The following is an 8740-nucleotide window of genomic DNA, read 5'->3' on the forward strand; positions in this document are numbered from 1 at the left end:
CGGTGTATTAATACCGTGAGGAGAATTAAAATTATGATCAGCCTTGGGAGTAAATGGGTTCATTTTAGCGTCTCCGTTTAGCGCATATTTTACTTAATGCCTTGAACAGTTTAATGCAGTTTCTATTGTACTTATTTTTTTACTTCTTTGTGTAAGAGAAATATAGAGTGTCTAAAATACAAAAACTGCGTTGATTTACATTGTCTGTCTTTATATTCTTAGGATGCGTGTAAGATGTAGAGAAAGCAGATCCTATGGGGACTTCAATACTTGTTTTGACCCGCGCACCAAGTTGATAATGTGTGCAGCTAACAGTGTACTAACATTCCATGTTCCAAGCCCCCGCCCACTTGACAAAAGCGCGTCATCTCTTCGATTGTGTCTCTTTCACTGTCTATCGTTCTCCGTATTGCCACACGGTTTTGAACGCCGACGGACGTGTTCATACTGTTACATATCTGCGCCTTTTTTTATCTTTTTCCTCACACAAGTTTTTACACCTTTTCACATTTGCGCATCCCTTTTTTTTCTCCTTCCTCTGGTTCCTTCCTTTTTTTTTTTTTTTTTTTTCATCGCAATTTTCCTTTATTCCCATCTTTTTCATGTCTAGGATATTGATCAAATGAAGCCTTTAAGTGCTACTGTGGTTCTTTCTTTATTCACTCCGAGCTTTCGCCGTTCTACGGCATCATCAGGGAGGACGATATCTGTCTGTTTCAGTTTTCACTCGTCTCAATCTTCGCGCAACGTCAGGCTTCTTACAACTCATATACCTCGTTACTCCCCCATAGTAGTTGTTATCATGCGTATTATGTTCACTTTGGGACGGTGTCCTCTTAAAGTCATCTCTAGTAAAATCTCAGTTTTCCTTTCGATTGATTCCTAGTCCACAGGGTGCCAGTGCTTGCTCTCCTCAGTCCTCTCATCATAATAGCAGTTATAAAGCGAAACAGCTCCCTCCAAGACTCGGCGACATAATCAGTGCATTTAGTCGGAAACGAGTCCCTCAATGTCCAAATTAAGGCTTCTTCTATCATGTGATTGGGAATGGGTCAAACTCTCGCCCAGGGTCCACCTACAATGCGAATCCAAGATGGCGGCAGGCCAATCCACAGCCGTACTCTATTGAGTCGGTAGCTGCCATCGGATGTAGACGCAGAGAATACCCTGAGGAAGAGTTTTGACAAAACAATAATTGAGAAAGGATAAGATACAATAATGCTTAGAGAGATGACAACTTGAGAGATTCATCATGGGCAAACACGTTCCGTTGATTAGTGAACTTCATGTCTGTTCGAATACGCACTCCTATATGCCCCTCTTCCCCGTCCCTATACATCCCTCTACTGCAAGTTTTATCATCATACAGCACAATACAACATTATACCCCAGAGTAACACTGTAAATCCGTAAAATGCAGTAACTAGACAACGCTTCACAACAATATGTACCCCTAGATAGCACTATGCTTCGCTCTACTGAATTTTAAATCACCATATAGCGCTATATAAACAATTGCTCCAATTTGGCGCCAAAATAAGTGCGAATATTTGCCGCAGTCATTTTCTCGAAGTTTCTGTTCCAAGATGCGGAAACTGTGAACTTCGAGGAACAGATAATATCCAAGGACAAATATCCGTACATATTTTCGCGCAAATTAGACGCTATTGTGTTTTTTAATCCTTCAAATATTTTGTGAAAAATGTTAATGAACAGCTCACTGAATTGAATTAAGAAAAGGTTAAGTTTCTAAAAAAACCTGTGATGCTGCGTCGGTGGGAGAGTATAACATGGTAATTTAGTGAGTTGATAACGTAAATTGGCCACTGCAAAGAGTTTAAAAACTGACGTTTCGAGCGTTAGCCCTTCGTCAGAGCGATTGCATAGGGCAAACGCTCGAAACATGAGCTTTTAAACTCTTTGCGGTGGGCAATTTACGTTATCAATTCAGTTGATAATGCCTAATTACCCTGAATTGCATTAATTTTGAGATGAAGACTTATCGTGGTGGACGTAAGGTCTGCAAATTGGGGAATATCGTTTAGGTGATATTCTCGGATATCACTTAGTTTTAGCCAGGGAATATTCAGTCACTTACTGCGTTTAGACCAATCGCGCGCGAGCAAAATTATTTGATGGATCATAAGCAATAATATGTACTCCTAGATAGCACTACACTTCCCGCTACTGTAATTTACATCACAATACAGCGCTATACAACAATATGTACCCCTAAGTAGCCTTGATCGGCATAATAGAATACATATATCGAAATGCTCCAGCCTCACGGGCCATGGTTTATGTCTTTCTCCCAAGTTCATTAAATATCCGATGAAAACCTCTGCGTCGTTCAAAGAAAACACAGCATTTTCCAGCGCAGTCATGACTCGTCTGACGTGAAGATACAGAGATCGAGAGTTGATTACGGCTTCAAGTTTCAAACTCTTAAAGGCGGGAAATATGTCTTGAACTCTTGGGTTGGACTCAAAAAGTCTGAAACAAAATCATTCATGATCATCGTTATCAATTCTGAATAATTGAAATTCGATTCACGTTTACTTTGGATAATAAATTTTACTCCTATTTTGCCAGTTGTACAAAGAAATCAAGACACTGACAAGACACAGCTACAGTGTTGTGAATCTCCATCCTCATCTTCAACAGAACTGTGCTATCACGAAGATAGTGCGCGTGCGTTTGCATTTTAAAGTCACTTTTGCACAAAATAATGACCTCGGCAAGAATACAGGGTAAACACGCAACAGCGCTGGTGCTTTTGCGTTTGCGTTCCGGCGTTTGCTCTCTAAAAGGCCCGTGAAAACGTTTTCATTGTCTAGTAAATTATTGATTGTTTTCATTCCTCGGGTTCTTCTTTTAAACCGGAACTCGGTTCTTCGCGACTTGTTCAAATATTGCACTAGTTAAGACGTAACTTAACTCTTTATGCAATAGGAAATAGGCAAACAACAGGTGGCACCTTTTAAAGGACATCAAACACGTTATGATAAGTCTGCAAATTCTTTAGACACCAATAGTCATCAACAATTCATAAACATCGGTCGCAGTTGCGAAGTTTACGCGTTATATTTCAGTGTTTTGCATTTGGAAAACTCATTTTTTATTAATACGATGACTAGCCCTCTTTCTCACAAATATGAAAATTATTCTGAACCTGGTTAGCTCAGAGGTGATTTAGAAAGTAAAAATAATGTCAGTAAATATAAACAGCTACTGATCCTATTTTGTAAACTTATAAATAATTGTTCTCAGTTCCTCAGGATCGGATGTGCTATTTTTTCCTTCTCATTTTTCAAATTATATATATGAATCTTTGAATGTTATATCTGGGGACGAATTTTTCCTGCAAAAAAGTTTGGGCTCCAGAGACACTATGGTAACCTATTGACATGAAAAAGAAAAAGAAAAAAACACTCTTGAAATATAGATCCATTTTAGGTGAACGTCGTTGAACGTTATAGAAAACAAACAAATTGAGTTTGAAAGGTGCACGCATTTCGGCTGGGGAACATAGTTGCATTTACTGCTCTAGTTCAGTGGAACAATTTATACAACAATAGGTTTTTCAATGCTTACCCAATGGGATGTGTATCTCTAACGCTGTGTTTTATCGATACCATGGCCATCACCGACTGAACAACAAATTTTTAGTGTTTACTGACAGTTTAAATGAATTATTTAGGGTATCATCCATCGAAATTGAGGTTTCGATCGTCATGCAACTAAAAATAGAGGTAAAATCTATTGGTAACTAATGAGGAACGAAGAATAAAAAAACATGGAAGTCATCAAGAATAATCTCGCCAAAGATCTTCCCATATACCAAGGAATTGTACCACTGGATTCGACATGTGTTAGTAAGCTACTTTCACATGTAACATGACATCCAGTTAGGATCAGCATACTGTTTCCCCTATTTCTCCATTTTAAACGATTCCAATCCTAATAGTGGTATGATATTTTTAATAGAAAAGCTAGTGTCACCTCGAGACTCTACATTCATTATTTTTTTTAGGAAATGAAACACAACAAACCAGAGATGGCGAGTATTTAAAACACTTACCGTTTAAACACTTTCTTCCTTGTGACGCTCTTAATGCGCCAATGAGCTGCCAAAAAGAAAGAAAGAATTATATTTCTTTAGTTATTCCGACATCCCTCAATGCACGAATTCAGGCGAATTAATTTATTCATTCTCTAAGTTGTGGAGTCGGAAATTAAAAGCGCCCCATCTACTAGAAAATATTGATCCGAGGGACATTTGCGCTAAAATGTTCGAAAATAAATACAATAAAAGGAATTTTTCATAATATCTTTGCTTCGAATAGTCAAATGATGATATGAGCCCGTCCAGACGAGCAAAAGTAATTCTTCATTCTTAACTAAGTGATTTGTGACAGTTAAATTACTGGTTGTCATTTTTAAGTCATTCTTACATACTCCAGCACATGACGAGATATAACCTCTCTCTGTTAGATTACCTTTGTATTCTTCCTTGATGTGACATAATTTTAAATGACGTTACAAACTTAGGCTCCAGGCTTCTACAGTGATCATGATGCTGACGAATAATGCAATGAAAGTATGTCTGTGGCGAGAAAATTTTGCAGGGATTTTATTTTACGCATCAGCGTTAGTTCATGTCATGTGTAAGCAAATTATTTTGGTTTGAGTCGATGAAATTTTCTGCTGAGAACTTCTATTAGTGATTTCTTGTTCAATCCGACAGAAAACAAACAAAAGGAAGAAAACGATGGAGAACAATTCTCAAACTAGATTTTCACGCCACTCAGTGATGTCTTAAAATATAAAAGGGAAGAGGATCTTAAAAGAAACTCAGGAAAGAAAGCAGTCCAGGGGCACGCCCCAGAGGTACAAAAGAGGTGAGGATCTGAGCGATAATTATAAACTACAACATAAAACATTAAACTCAAACTACCATAACTTACAACTTAGTTTTTTTAAAATTTATTTTGCACAACGCTTGGAAGGAGAATTGAGGGGTATGTATTTTTGCACCATAAAGAGAGTGGCTTTCTATTCTCGAAACCCCCACGGACTACTGCCGCTGGAGTCAGTGCAAGTCACTCCAACTAACCTGAGGTCGGTATATACTTATTGCACACCTTATGAGAAAATAATGGGACAGAGAGGGAAAATCAGGGCGTCGGCTAAATAGATCGATCTCAATTAAGTTATATTTAGATTGAGGCGGAAAGCATTGTGATTTCCTAATTTAGTTTCTTTATTGCCAAAGTCTAAGATAAAAGAGCCAATCTCATCGTCGTTTTCCAATTCATAAATTGTATTCATCGACGACTACGGCTCACTGAAAGAGGATGGATGTTTGTGGAAACATCAAATCGCACAGTGTGATTGAATAAATTAAGGGAAAGTTTCTATGGGTCAGTTAGTTAAGCCTCCGTAGATTAGTATTAAATATCGTGTGTGATGAAGATTGAAAAACCTAACGTAATATGCAACTAGGCAATCTGTCACGTTTTATTGCCATTATCCTAGTACGAGAGTTATGTGGTCGATAGCAATTGGTTTTCTTGTATCGTAACTGTGTACTTGTCTATCTCTTCACAATAAGAGCGTTTACGACAACTCCACGAGCAGAGGTAAGACACTCAGCTTTAGAGTGACAATTGGAGTGAGGTAAGGGTGTGTGATGTCAGCACTCTTCTTCAACATTGCGATTGTTTGGGTGCTGTAGCGAACAACTGAAGACCAGACCAGAGGCATCCGATAGACATTATTCTCTGCATACGAGGACCTCGACTTTGCTGATGACCAGGCGCTGCTATCTCACACCTATCATCATAAGCAAGAGAAAACATCCCGCCTCTGTGGCTTTGTTCGACAGATTTGCCCGTAGATCGGCTAAAACAAGACGGAAGTTATGATTCTGAATGTCCCAAACCCCCAGCTGATCAGAGCAAACAGAGAGGATCTTCCAACGACGGGGGAATTCACGTACCTAGGCAACACAGTCAGACATGATGGAAGAGCAAACAAGGACATCAAGAACCGCTTAGTGAAGGCCATAAATGTAGTCAGAATGCTCAACTATGTATAGAGGTCCCAGCAGCAGAGCACCAACACCAGGCTAAAACTATATCATAGCTGTGTCCTATCCACCCTGATATATGGTTCTGAATGCTGGAGAATGTCAGAAGGCGATCTTGTAGATTGTCAGTCTTTCACAGTCTTCTTAAATTTTGTGTGAGACATTTGATCATCATATTCACGCGGTTGTCATTGAAAAAAAAACTTATAATGTTTTTCTTTTATCAAAACTGAAAGTCAAGATGGTGTCAATTCTTTGTTTCAGGAAGTGATTTCAATGATATTGAAGAGTTTGCCAAGTCATAAGATTGGTTTCCAACCTTTATCAGGGCGTGTTTTTCCAAATAAAACTTTGAGTTTCTTTGTAGAATCGCCAAAGTAGTATTTCTGATGAGTGTTGTCTACAAGATAGCATCTCTGTTTACACAACTTAATTACTGTCTAGAACGTTGTAATATTACAGTTAAGGAAGTTTCTAGGCCGACGATTTTTCTAACTTCTTCTTTCGTTCTGGATACGCAAATAAATGTAAGAAGACTGCGAACCAATGCTTAATTTAGAACTTAGATTGACTTTTCCGCTTCTTTATTCGACAACAATTAATTCTTCCAATATCCTCTCGGTTTAAAAATAAAGGTTTTTAATTCAAGCATAAATTTAAGGTGGTTTAAATTAAAATTTCAAATTTGACTGTCATTTAACTTCTGCGATCTTTTATGGCCATCAAAAAAAAAAATTAGTTCCCCTATACAATGCCTAAAATTATTTATAACAGAATGAATTTCAATTTTTTCCTGAGAGAGAGTTTTTTTTTTTTCTAGCTATTTTATGTCGCAGAAAAAGAGAGTTGTTCAAACTCTTCAAGATATCTTATCCCTTTCGTGCGCGACGGAATAATATGTTTGTTTATTAACCAGCTGTGTGAAGAGATTGTATAGATAAGATACGGAAAAGTAGAAGCAACATCTTTTCTTTCACTCGAAAGAGATATGTCGATTATTAAAAGCGATTCAACAACACTTATCCGGAGGTAAATAACTGAGTACAATTAAAAGAAACCTCTTTCAGATACAGCGACGTACTGCACGAGCTCGCGCCGAACCGGAAACATAAAATGGAGTTGTTATTTGGTCCTACAACTTCCAACTTGATGAGAATGATAACAACGACGACATACAGACATCTTTTAATATTTATTAATTGCAATGTGTTTAAAGATAGGATACGATGGAAAATAACGTTTGATTTTCGGTTTTGGTACGCAGTGTTGGTAATCGCGCACACCAGAGGGTTTCGCCGATCAGTGCTTCAAAAAGTCGACAACAAAGACTGTGCAGAAGTGTAAGTTACTTAAGCTTATCTAAGCTTATAAGCTTATCGACCAAAAGCAGTGATGACAAGTAAACTCTCCCTTAAGCTTGCCACAAGAGAAGAGGCGTTAGTTTGGACTGAAACAGTTTTGTTTGCTGTTACCAATGTTGTGGCCATCCTCGGGAATCTCCTCACTCTTTGCGCCGTGTACCATAACCACAGACTACGCACGATTCCCAACATATTCGTGATAGCACTGGCAGTGAGAGATATATTCTGATATACGTATGCCTTTTACAGTTGCAAGTCTTTTCCACGGCAGGTGGATCTTTCATGAAACGGTCTGCCGCTTTCAAGCATTTGATATCTTTGCGTTTGGGAAGTGTAGTCTTGGAACTATGGCAGCAATTGCAGTCAGCCGATATTTCTGTGTTGTTAATTGGGAAAAGTATCTCTCGCTGTTTAAGAAGAAAAGAGCCTTGATGTATATTTTCATCGTTTGGTGTTTAGCTCTGGTTGGATCTGCTCCCATATTACTCTTCAAAAATAACAGCATTGGATTCCAGCCTGGAAAAGCAATGTGTCTGTACAAATTTGAAAGTAACATTGCTTACTCTGCCTCAATCCTTTGTTGTTTTATCACAACACCCTTGATTATCATCAAGATCTGCTATGTCAAAGTGTTCCGCGCCGTGTCGAGATCAAATCGTGTTTCCTCACTGGAAAATAACCTGGAACTTCTTCGGGTGAATGTTAAAGAAGCCAAAGCGTTTGGTAGCAGTTGTGGTTGGCTTTGCATGCTGTTGGCTTCCTGTTTTTGTCGTTGATAACATAGACATGACACGTGGAGGACCCACGCTACCACGACAAGTGTACTTGACTAACAGCCTCTTAATTTACCTGAGTAGCACCATAAACCCACTCATATATTGTGCCACAGATAAGAGGTTCAGGCGAGAGTACAAGGTTGTTTTGAGGAATATTTTTACCTTTAAATGCCGAGACAACAGGGAGAACGGTGACGCCTAACTGAAATACCCAGAGAAGTGTGGTAGGAAATAGATTTTTCGGAGATTTTGTTCGAGGTTGTTGCTGGTAAAATCAGAAACAAAAGACTAACGACATTATTTGACACTCATCATCAAACCGAGACGTTTTGAAGTAGTATCTAATACCCCATTTGGTGTTTTCTCATCAGTAAATAATCCAGAACTCTTTCGGATGAAAGTGGAGGAAACCAAAGTGACGAAGCGTTTGGTTGCAGTTGTAGTCGGCTTTGCATGCTGTTGGCTTCCTATTTTCATCATCGACAACATCGACATGGCGCACAGAGAGCCCA

The 8740-nt window shown here is 38.6% G+C and overlaps 1 pseudogene; it reads left to right on the forward strand.

Moving 5' to 3' along the window:
• LOC136280859 (melatonin receptor type 1A-like) overlaps positions 1-8430 on the forward strand; it is a 34785-nt pseudogene extending 26355 nt beyond the window's left edge.
• Positions 8431-8740: the final 310 nt, after the last annotated feature.

This window comes from Pocillopora verrucosa, chromosome 5, assembly GCF_036669915.1.
Source record: "Pocillopora verrucosa isolate sample1 chromosome 5, ASM3666991v2, whole genome shotgun sequence".
NCBI classification, from domain to species: domain Eukaryota; kingdom Metazoa; phylum Cnidaria; class Anthozoa; order Scleractinia; family Pocilloporidae; genus Pocillopora; species Pocillopora verrucosa.